The sequence below is a fragment of the Capsicum annuum genome, chromosome 11 (assembly GCF_002878395.1).
Source record: "Capsicum annuum cultivar UCD-10X-F1 chromosome 11, UCD10Xv1.1, whole genome shotgun sequence".
Taxonomy (NCBI): Eukaryota; Viridiplantae; Streptophyta; class Magnoliopsida; order Solanales; family Solanaceae; genus Capsicum; species Capsicum annuum.
Window position 1 is genome coordinate 21,131,339 of NC_061121.1, and position 11,769 is coordinate 21,143,107.

At 36.1% G+C, this 11,769-nt stretch overlaps 1 pseudogene; it reads left to right on the forward strand.

Annotated features, from left to right (window-relative positions):
* Nucleotides 1–5,729: 5,729 nt before the first annotated feature.
* LOC107870916 lies at nucleotides 5,730–9,208 on the forward strand (annotated as a pseudogene).
* Nucleotides 9,209–11,769: the final 2,561 nt, after the last annotated feature.

Here is an 11,769-nt window from a genome sequence, read left to right on the forward strand (position 1 = left end):
AGAAAAGTTCAGGGTATTACATAGTCTATACTTATAACTTATTGGCTAATCTACCCCTTTCCATTTGCAGCCTATAAATAACCATAACCATTCATTCTGATATCCTTGCCTATTTTGAAATGTATAACAATCATAGACAATCACTTCCAACACATACTACCATGTAATCTACAAATCGTGCTACAATATTAGTCACTCACTATACAATGGCAACCCATCCCTCAGTCAACAGTTATACTACTAAACTAGCTTATTATACAAAAGTCACCCTTATTCTGACTTCTAAAATTGTGACTTCATTTCACTAACTTTTGGACCATCTTACTACCAATAGGTCATGACACCATATCATATACTACTACTCGGGTGGAAATATTGTTCCAACATTCTACGACACATCATTACCCTTAAGCATGATATCTGCAATCATGGATTCTCAAATGAATTGACTACACTTTGTACCTTAGGCTGAGAAACATGATTGCATTAAAATAGAGGTATATACTTCAATACACTTTGAAGCACCAATGGACTCCTCTCAAGTTCTTGTGTTATCTCATAACTTCATGGATAACTCATTCAAAATGGACCACATTGTTTTGACACTAAGCCTTTACGCTTGAATCGCCTCGACAATGAGACATATCTAATAATATTAAAGTAAGGAAGGAATTTGGATAACTTTTGTATGGACGACGCAATAGCACGAACTAGACAATGAAAGAATGGGAAACAACTCCTAAATGCTTGGTACCCTACTCGGTATAAATGTGGTGCACAACATACTCATAAGCAAGACTCTACTAGACACGCTTTCGTAGACACCCTGGGACCATGAACCATGCTCTGATACCAAGTTTTTCACAACCCAAACCGAGGCCCTAGCCGCGATGGGCATCCCAAAATGTGAAGGCTTGAGAGACCCCTTAATATATAATCAATCATAAGCATAATCCATACATAAATACAAGTGCGGAAGATATAATGAAATATAATGGAAACCTATAATACAACTGTGTCAACAAATTATGACAATACAATACTTCAAATACCGTCTATGAAGCCTCTACTGAATACTAACTATCTAGATCGGGATAGCCCCCAGCTGGACTATAAACTTATTTAGATAAACATATGAATAACATGCCTTTCGAAAAATGGATGGCTCACCAACTCTATGATTATCTAATATGAACAAATAATATAATGGACCACGGGACTAAACCTCAGAACCTGAAATATAGAGGGTCAATACTCGAAAGTACTGATACATAAAATAATCCAAAACCAAAATATATTTTTATACAACATAAGTGAGAGCATTTCATAAAAACATGTCAACATAAAACATTTGAAAATACATGGGCATAATTTGATGATCTTCAAAACATCTTCTTGAAATCATGACAACTCTTTATTTCTCTACTGAGCTAGATAGTACACCTTACAATCTGTAATTCCATGGGCTATATGGAATCCGCCTTTGACTAGGCAGTCAAGCCTCCAATCCAAGTTTGCCGCAAGGATTGGAGTATAATTAAGGGGGGACACGCAAGATCATATTGCAGGGTGCCAAAATCCTTAGATCAAATCAACATGTCATGGTTGGGCACGAGATCACAAAGCAGGACTCCTAACCATAGGCCCAAATTGGGACGACATAATACAAGGTACATAAGATCACAAAGCAGGGTACCAAAACCCCGTGTTGGCAAATCACGATTTTCAGCATAGTCTTTCAACTTGTACTTTCTTTAGGTAACCATCTAACTTTATTTAAGCCCAATTTTAGTTTCTTAAAAACATACGTCATACTTACAAATAATTCTTTTATCATTCTATTAAGAGCATATCAGAACAGGGTATCGTCATACCCAGACTTTCAAGTCATTCATATCATATCAATTCTACAGCTCTTCTCACTCAAAATATGTAAATGACCACCAAAGATTTATCAAATCACACGTGGGTTCTTATTATCAAAATCAAAAGAAGCTTATGCAAACTCATTCTCTTTACAAGACATTAATACATTGTGGTCATTCTATTTATTCAACACATGTACAATGGTTAAGGAAATATTTAAGACTCAAGAAGTTGTCATCATTCACAAACCAGCCCCTACATTAGTTAAATATAAATCTTATGATCAATAAGGGGTTCTTAGGTCATACTCTCAAAACAATTCATAATCCATATCATACAAAGTCCATAAATTTCATAATCAGGAGTGGAATTTCACAATTCACATTCATAAATTATCTTTCAAATTCAAATCACATATGCACGAGGTTATAAATCAAACTTATGGAAAAACCACATAACAATTACATAATTTCATAGAATTGATTTCACAATGCATGCTCTTAAAATAATTTACCAAAACTCATAGCATATACGTGTAAATATATCTTTAAAGCTTGTAGAAATCATAAAACCTATGCCCATGAGATTTAGGATAGCCTCGCGTACCTTGAATTAACGAAAACGTTAACAAAATTGGATCATTGAAGCTTAATCTCTCCAGCCCTAGTTATTTTTTCCTTCTCCTGCTTAAAGATGATCAATTAGGGATTTGGGTAGAGATAAAATGTTTTTGAGGAGTTAATTTTTGCTATAAATGTTTAGGGATGTTTTGGGGACGTGAAAAGACCTTGTTTCCCTTAGAATAACTCAAAAACAGAACCCCTACGCCTCTATCCATTGGTTATGCAGTGCCCAGAACATGGACTAGCCCCAAAGTTGGCGGCGCCTAGGCTATGGCCTAGCTCCCAGCTGGGTGGCACCTAGGCTATCGCCTAGCCTGGACAGTTCCTCATTTAAATACTCATAACTTCTTACTCCAGATTCGGATTGACGAACGATCGGTGGTGTTGTAAAGAAGACTCAAAGAGCTTTAATTTGATATATAGTAGGCCATATGAATCTTTATATCCTAGGAGAAATAGTCGCTGGAATTTGACTCAAGCAAAATCGTCAACTTAAAATCAATCGATAGAAAAGTGCTCAACTTAACTTTTGAGCTAGGAGATTTTCATCGTGCATATTCATCTCTAAGGATATTTGCACACTAAGGAAGTGCTCTCATACTTATATCTAAGTAGAAATTATTTGGTTCGGGTTTATAAACGTAGAAAAGACGGTTCAGCTTTAGCCCGAAAGTGCGTGGTGTTATATAAACTCTTTTATTTATTAGCATATTTTATTTCTTTTTTAGCTTAGAAATATTACTAAATACACTAATAAATAGTTTAGAGGCGTTATAGGACCCCCGCAAAGTTCAAGTGTGTTACAACAAATTTGAGCAAAGTTTGGATATATTTTGAATCTTTTTTCCAAGAAAAAAATTATATCTTCATTGGATGTATCGGGATCTAATTATGTTTCTCAATAGACCGAAAATGGAATTTTCAGTAATTATGTAAAATGTCTGAATTTTCTGGACTTAAACTTCAAACTGTCGGGATTTATGTTTTTTTCCTAATAAATAACATTTCAAATTGTTTAACTACTGAATAAATTAGTTAATCAATCCTTAATGTTTGGTAGATTTTGGCTCCTGAGTTGTAGTGGCAGAACCAGGATCTTCACTAAAAGGGTTCAACATATATTACATATACATAAAAAAAAAAAAAAAATTAATTATCTATAAATTAATAGTGTAATACTGCATTGGGCTGCCCTTTTTTTCTTACTAAGTAGTGTAAATTTTTGCTGACCCCCTTGGCCCTACCCGGCTCTTCCCCTGCTGAGGTGAATGGTTTCTCTTTTCTTTTTTTCCCTTATGAGGTATGCTACCATTGTGCTTTTTATGATTTCACCAAAATGTTGTGATAGCACTCTAGTAAAGTCTTGCTTCTACATTAATCAATGTTTTCTTTTCTCTTCTATATAGCTGTTTTTTTCTCTATGAATGCAATTTATGTCCTAAGCCAAGAAATTAAGGGGACTCCCCATTTTTTATATATTAAAAAAGAATTTGAGCCTTATATAGACAGAATTTATTTTTTTTGGCTAAGGAGCTTCAGACGCGCATCCTTAGGATTGCATTCCCATATGGTCACTCAATTATTTGCAATTATCTCAGAAAGAAATTCTAATTTTCTCAACAAAGAAAGACTTTCTTAAGAGAATAATTATTAGTTGTCCGACCATGTGAAAAATCAACTCCGCACACTTAGCTCCGCCCCCGACAACAGTAAAAGAAGTGATACTGAATTGTGGTGACAAGTTTAGTGTCACTTGAAACATATCAGCGAAAAAGGTGCTGTGAAAGATGAACATATCCCACGAAGCTTCTAGCAGTAGCCGATGGAAAATTGAACTCAGCCTTTGCTCTACTAAATAATTAGTATCTTCATAGCTTATTGGTTTACTTGGACTCTGTTTATGTCTTGTGAGAAGTTTCATCATTTCAAGAAGAAAAAGTAGTAGTACATTTAAGTTGGGAATTTGGTTTAACTACTTAACCTAAACTAAATAATTCATGACATAAATTTATCACTGTGATTATTGTCAGTTTATATCAACTAAATGGTTGATGTAGAAATGCTAACTCTTTTAATGAGTTGTTGTTGTATAATTATTCAATAACAAGTTACATAAAAATGCCAAAAACAAGATAACGTATGGTACATTGGTTCAAAGACGTCTCAACATTTTGTCAACGAGTTCCATAGGGTTAATATATTAGGAATACGGTCTCCATCCAGAAGAAAAAAGAAAAGGGAATTTACAAAAATTAATATTGTTGTCAGTAGTGATAGAGTAATGTCACCTAACTCTTTCAATAATTGTTTTGCTGTATGATTAAATTATTTGCGGAGTAGTTATATGATAGATGGAAACTAGAATCAATAGTTCACATCTGTTCTGAAACTCAGTTGCTCTCCTTACTCTAGTTCAAGTTCATATTTTCTTGTAATCTCTCCAGTTAGATATGTCTTCGGACGAATATCTGTCATCAAAAAAAGCCGCTATTTTTAGTCACTTTCATATGGAAACTGCAATAGATAGGGTTAACTTCTTTGAACGGGAATTCAAATTCCTGGATATTTTTCTCGGCTTGCTGAGCTTCACAGATGAACCAAACATGCTAGATGTTACTCATAAAGTCCATGTCCTGTTCCAGAATGCCGCAGTTTACTTCTCTGAATTCGATCTAGACAATTCCTTTGATCATTATATCTCTAAGGTTAGAAAAGGGATTAGTTTGACTAAAAGGGAAATTAGAGACACCTACTCCTTTCCAAAAATATCACTGACACATCAATACAACAAGGATGTAACAGAGTTCATCGATACTGTGGTGGCAAGACTAAATTTTCTAATGATTATTGATGAGGAAGGTTCACTTATTTATGTTCCAAATACCATGAGGTCTATTTTGAAAGAACTGGACTTGCTGCAAGATTTCCTCCAGTTTGTTGCAGCAAGGTTCATCGAGCCTCAGAGCCAACAGCATGCTGTTAATTTTTTTTCAGTCATGTTTTAGCTGTTGTCGGCCACACATCAATGCTTGTCTGGTTATATTTACCATGGCATGGCAGTTGGAACCAAGAGTATTTGGCTCCACGGGAAATTGATGTTCTGCTTTCTGATTTCTTGCGATAATTAGGCCCATTCGACCATGCATCCGCAAGATCTATGTTGATGTCCTTCAAATTTCAAAGTCAACAATACAATCAGGATGTTATCCCAACATCCAAATTGAACCTGCAGTTGAAAGTGAAGCAAGATTTGTTGAGACTATCATACACAATCTGAAGGAGCTACCACGAGATAGTAACTCCGCTCAGAGAGTTGCTTTGGAGGATCACTTGGAAATCCTTCGCAAGTTGATCAACTTTTTGCGACCCAATATCATCCATATGCCAATACAAGCTCTTGAATTCCTTCTTCGAGATATCGACACAATGATTATTGATGTCGGGCTTCTCGTTTACTCATTATATGAAGTTGAGGAGGAAAAGGTAGACAATGCACTAGTTACGTTGTTGATTTTTCGGGCAATGTTCAACATATAAGCACTATGGTTTACCCTATTATTCGGAAGAAGTTTCAATCTAATTTGCCAAAGATTCATGGATTAGGCTATGTTGATTTCCTTTTAAACAATTTGAAGGAGTTTCAGAGACGCTATTCAGATTCACTCGCTTCAGTCATGAACCAACTTCAAATAATTCAGAAGGAACTTGAGAGCTCGCAACCTTTTCTAAAGGCTATTGCAGAAGAGCAACTCAGTGACCTCAACAAAATTCAACATAATACTGCTACACAATTGATTGGCAAAGCATATGAGGTGGAGTACATAGTTGATGCAACTTGTATAAGCAAAGAAGTCCCTGTCTGGTGCCTTAAGCGTTGGTTCTCAGATATCGTGGAAGAGATTAAAGATATAAGAGCAGAGACAGAAAATATTGAGGAAAAGAAAGGGATGAGGGTGCAATGAATACAGTCACAACTCATACGTCATCAAATTTGGCAAGGACTCCAAAGATGAATGAAGAAATTGTGGGGTTTAAGGATGTTATTGGAAAGTTAAGAAACCAACTAATAAAAGGAACCAAAAAGCGAGATGCTATCGCCATTGTTGGCATGCCTGGTCTAGGCAAGACAACTTTGGCCAACAGACTCTACTGTGACAGGTTGGTTGTTTCTCACTTTGAAATTCGTGCACAGTGTTGTGTGTCTCAAGTTTCATGTAAGGACTTATTACTCGCAATTCTACGTGATGTTACTGGGGAGGACTCTAAATTTAGAGCGAACTCTACTGCTGAATTAGCTGATAAACTTCGCAAAGCTTTATATTTTGGAAGATATCTTATCCTTGTAGATGACGTGTGGGAAACTAGTGTGTGGGATGATCTTGTGGGTTGTTTTCATGATGCCAATGAAGGAAGCAAAATTATTCTAACAACACGAAATCACGACGTTGTCAATTACGCTAGATATAAAAGTGAACCCCATCTGCTTCGCATGTTTAGCGATGATGAAAGTTGGAAGTTACTCAGAAAAAAGGTGTTTGGGGAAGAAAGTTGCTCCACTGACCTAATGGAAATTGGGCAACAAATAGCAAAAAAGTGTGGCCAGCTGCCTCTTTCTGTTGCTTTGGTAGCTGGTATTCTGGAAAAGATGGAGAGGAAAGAAGGATGCTGGAAACAAGTAGCTAACAATTTGGGTCCCCATATTCACAGGGACTCGAGGGCCATTATAGAACATAGTTATCTGAATTTACCCTATCATTTGAGGTCTTGCTTTCTTTACTTTGGAGCATTTTTAGAGGACAGTGAGATTAACGTGTCAGAATTAACAAGGCTGTGGATCTCTGAAGGATTCATAAAAAGTTGCGAAAGCAAGAGTCTACAGGATAAAGCGGTAGGTTATTTGGATAACCTTATTAGAAGAAATCTAGTGACAGTTGCTACGAGGAGTTCTGGTGGTAAGGTCAATGCATGTCACGTTCATGACCTGTTGCATGATTTCTGCAAGGAGAGATCAAAGGAAGAGAATCTTCTACTATTGACAAGATGGTAAGATACCAACTAATAATAATTTTGTGGTTCAATCAATCAAGTATTCTAGTCATATATATTTGGCGATCAATCTCATACTATTTTCTACATTCGCAGGGACAAAAATGATAGTACTGACGCTTACAGTCAGGGGCAACCTGCACATCGCTTATCCATTTCTGATGAAAATAGCGGTCATAATAGAGAGTTGAGCTTGTCTTGGTCAATAGTTGGCTCTATAATTTTGCATAATCAGTGCCTTTCAAATTTCCAAGTCTACGACATCCTTCACAGCTTCAAGTTTCTCAAAGTGTTGGACTTGAAGTCCACTACTACTCGTTCTTACCCGATAGAGCTTGTTTACTTGAGGTATTTTGCAGCAGCAACTAAGAAGTCCATTCCATCATCCATAGCCAACCTATGGAATCTTGACACCCTAATATTGGAAAATCGTCATGGAGGATGGTCATTACCCGTTATACTTTGGAAGATGGTTAAATTAAGACATCTGAATACTAGAGAAGGCTTTGTTACAGAAAATGCAGAAGAATTACAAGAGAACACTTCTCCGGAAACTCTTTCCATTGCACAATTTTTCTCTGTGAAGGATGTGAAGTTGGTTTTGGAAAAAACACCTAATCTTCGAAAACTGAGCTGCGAACTGAAGAGTGTTGACAACTTTAAGGACCACGAATTGACTCTTCCACCACGACTTGAAACACTTAATATCCATGGTCCATTGGTAATATCCGGTAAAGCCAGCCCCTTTTGCATCTCCACACCAAATCTCAAAAACTTGAAAATAACCACCTTTCACCTCGTCCCTTGTCATTTATCAAACATTGGTCTGCTTCAGAACCTTCAGGTACTTAAACTGTACTGCATTACGTTTGACAATGAGGAATGGGAAGTATGCGAAGGCGAGTTCCCTCAACTCAGATTCTTGAAACTAAACCTTTGTGACATTGTTAGTGAATGGATTGTCTCTGATGATGCATTTCCCAACCTTGAATGCTTGTTTCTTCGTTTTTGCAAAAATCTTCAGGAGATCCCTTCTTGTTTCCAAGACATGTCTTCTCTAACGTCCATCGAGGTAGATCATTGCAACAAATCTGTTGCTAAGTCAGCCAGGGATATCTGGAAAATACAAGTTGAAGATTATCAGAACTCTGGCCTCCAGGTCCTTATTAATGGGAGAGGATATGTCAATTCAGATTCAGGTATACTACTAAGATTATTCAACTAAATTCATGCCTGGTTTTATTAATTAGATTTAGTATCTTGGACGTAACAATAAGTTTTTTGCGCAATTGACTTTATAACTGATTTCCTTTTCTTTTCTAGATGATGATGATGAGCAGGAGAAGGTAGCCGATCGATGATTATTAGTCAGGGCAATTTGGAATATCATGAACCTTTTGAGTTAGTGTATATTTTTATTTTTTTTGGTTAAACCTTAATCCCTTCAATTCAGGATCTCTAAGGGAAATGGTTGAATGATTTTTCTTTTTTTAGGTTTATATATGGATAGGTTGTTCTTATGACAGTCGTGCTCATTTTGAACCTGGTCGTGCGCTTTTGGGTTGGTCGGCCTCATGCAACCCTTTGGGCTCTCTCTACGTGGCTCTCAGAGTGTTTTGCTTTTACCAGCTTTACCTTTGTGGATCAAGGACATGGTTAAAACAAAATTATAGGTCAGGTTCTTATTACATAAATAACGTAAAATTGTCCATTATTTAATGTGGTAATATAATTTTGAGTTTAACTGCGAAACAAAATACTGGTGCCATCAGGAATCTTTTTTGTAAGTACTAATTAAGTTTTGAGGTAAGTGTTGGGTTCAATTGGTGTGAATGGAAAATAGAGGAACATAATTCTTCGAGGAAAAGACACACTATTTTGAAAAAGAGATGACTGTTCGGATAGTTGTGACTGTTCGAAAAAGACATATTGTTTCGAATGGACAAACATGACTATGCCGAAATGATACATCTTTCCAATGATATGAAAAAACCTGCATTTCTTTCACACTTTTGATGTAAGGTGCACTTCATGGCTATATAAACCTGCATTTTTTTCACAGGTTGTATATGAAAAAAATTTTGCATAAGAAAAATATTCTCTCACTTCTAAAAACTCTAGTGATCATCTCTCGTTGAGTGAGTTTGAAGAAAATCAAAAAGTTTGAGGTACCGCCAGATTATGAAGCCATTTTATTCTGGAAGGAAAATTATGCAGCCTCGGGTACTTGAGGAGAATCACTTCCTTAAGGACACACCGTGAATTCGAAGGACTTGGCTTATTTTGATTTCATCGTATTTCTTAATAAAATAACACACTTTTTTGATAGTTCATATTGAACTTGTGTTGAAAATGTTGAAAAACTTGATAAGTGTTCTTGATTTAATCTTGAACTTGTGTTGAAGTTGTTTTGCCAAAATACAGATTGTGTCTCCGAAACAACAATCTTAAGGAAATAACTTGAAAAAAAAAAATTACTTGTTTGGTGAAATTTTCTTTTCACTAAAGTTTTTTTTTTTCATGATCTGTATTGTTTGGTTTCTGGAGATTAAAGCTTTAAGCTTTCTACTCCGTTTAAACTTAACAAGTGATTTGAAGAAATAAAATTTTCATCACAAGTTAAAGGTCATTCGGTTAAAGATTGGAAGACATAAAAACTTCATTGTGAAACTAGAAACAAGTAGTGTTTATAAGTTGCTACGAACTTGTAATAAGTATAATTTTATACTAAAGTTGACTATCTTTTTGTGACAGAAAAAAATAACTACAGACGGCCATGTTGAAGGTGTGACAAGTGTGGCAGCAACAAGTGTGGCAGCAACAACTGTTGCTACTACCAGTCACACAAATGCGCCACCCACTATGGCACTAGCGGAAAAGCCCAAAAAATTTTCTAGAGTTGATTTCAAGAGGCGGCAACAAAAGATGTTCTTTTATTTAACAACCTTATGTCTTCAAAGGTTTATTTTAGAAGTGTCCGAAGGTACTTCGGACCAAGAGCGATTCGTTGTAACAGAGGCGTGGAACCATCCTGAATTCCCATGTAGGAATTATATCCTAAGCGGCCTCCAAGATGACTTATACAATGTCTACAGCATAATGAAGACATCTAAAGAATTGTGGAATGCACTGAAAAAGAAATATAAGACTGAGGATGCGGGAATCAAGAAGTTCTATGCTACACAAAATGATCGATAACAAGACTGTCATTTCTTAAGAACAGGAGTTGCAAGTCATCGCCCACGATATCCTTGCAGAAGGTATAAATTTAATGAATACCTTATTTGAACATGTTAAAATTGTTCTTAATGTTCACATAAACTTTGTTGTAGGTTTAATTGTGAACGAGGCATTTCAAGTAGCTGCGACAATTGAGAAGTTGCCACCTTTGTGGAAGGACTTCAAGAATTACTTGAAACACAAACAAAAGGAGATGAGAGTCGAAGACCTCATTGTGAGGCTACGCATTGAAGAAGACAATAAAGCAGCAGAGAGAGGATCTAAAGAAAGTTCTATAATGAATAGAGCTAACATTGTAGAAGACTGCCCCAATAACTCAAAGAAGCGGAAAAAAGCTGGACAATAAAGCAATCAGCCTAAGAAGAAATTCAAAGGGAAATGCTTTAATTATGGCAAGATTGGCCACAAGTCAACAGCTTATCGTGCCCCAAAGAAAGGCAAAACAAAGGATCAAGCAAATATGGATGAATCCAAGAACGAAATGGACGATCTATATGTCATGCTTTCGGAATGTAACTTGGTGGAAAATCCTCGAGAATGATGGATGGATTCTAGTACCACCTATCATGTTTATGCAAATAAAGAGTTGTTTGTTGTGTTCGCTCCGACTCAAGGCGAAGAAAAGATTTACATGGCAAACTCCACAACTGCAAAAGTTGAAGGAACAGGAAAGGGCTGCCTGAAAATGACATCAGTCAAAGTGTTGACTCTTAAAAATGTCCTGTATGTACCGGAGTTAAGGATGAACTTGATTTCTGTATCACTTCTTGATAAAAATGAATTCAAATGTGTATTAGTTTCCAAAAAAATTGTACTTAGTAAAGGAGAAGTGTACGTAGGAAAAGGCTACCTCACTGAGGGCCTATTTAAAATGAATGTTAAAATCAATAAAAGTTTTGTTTCTTCTTACTTTCTTGAATCTAATGATTTATGGCATGAACGATTAGGACATGTCAATTATAAAACTTTGCGAAAGCTGATTAACTTAGAAATT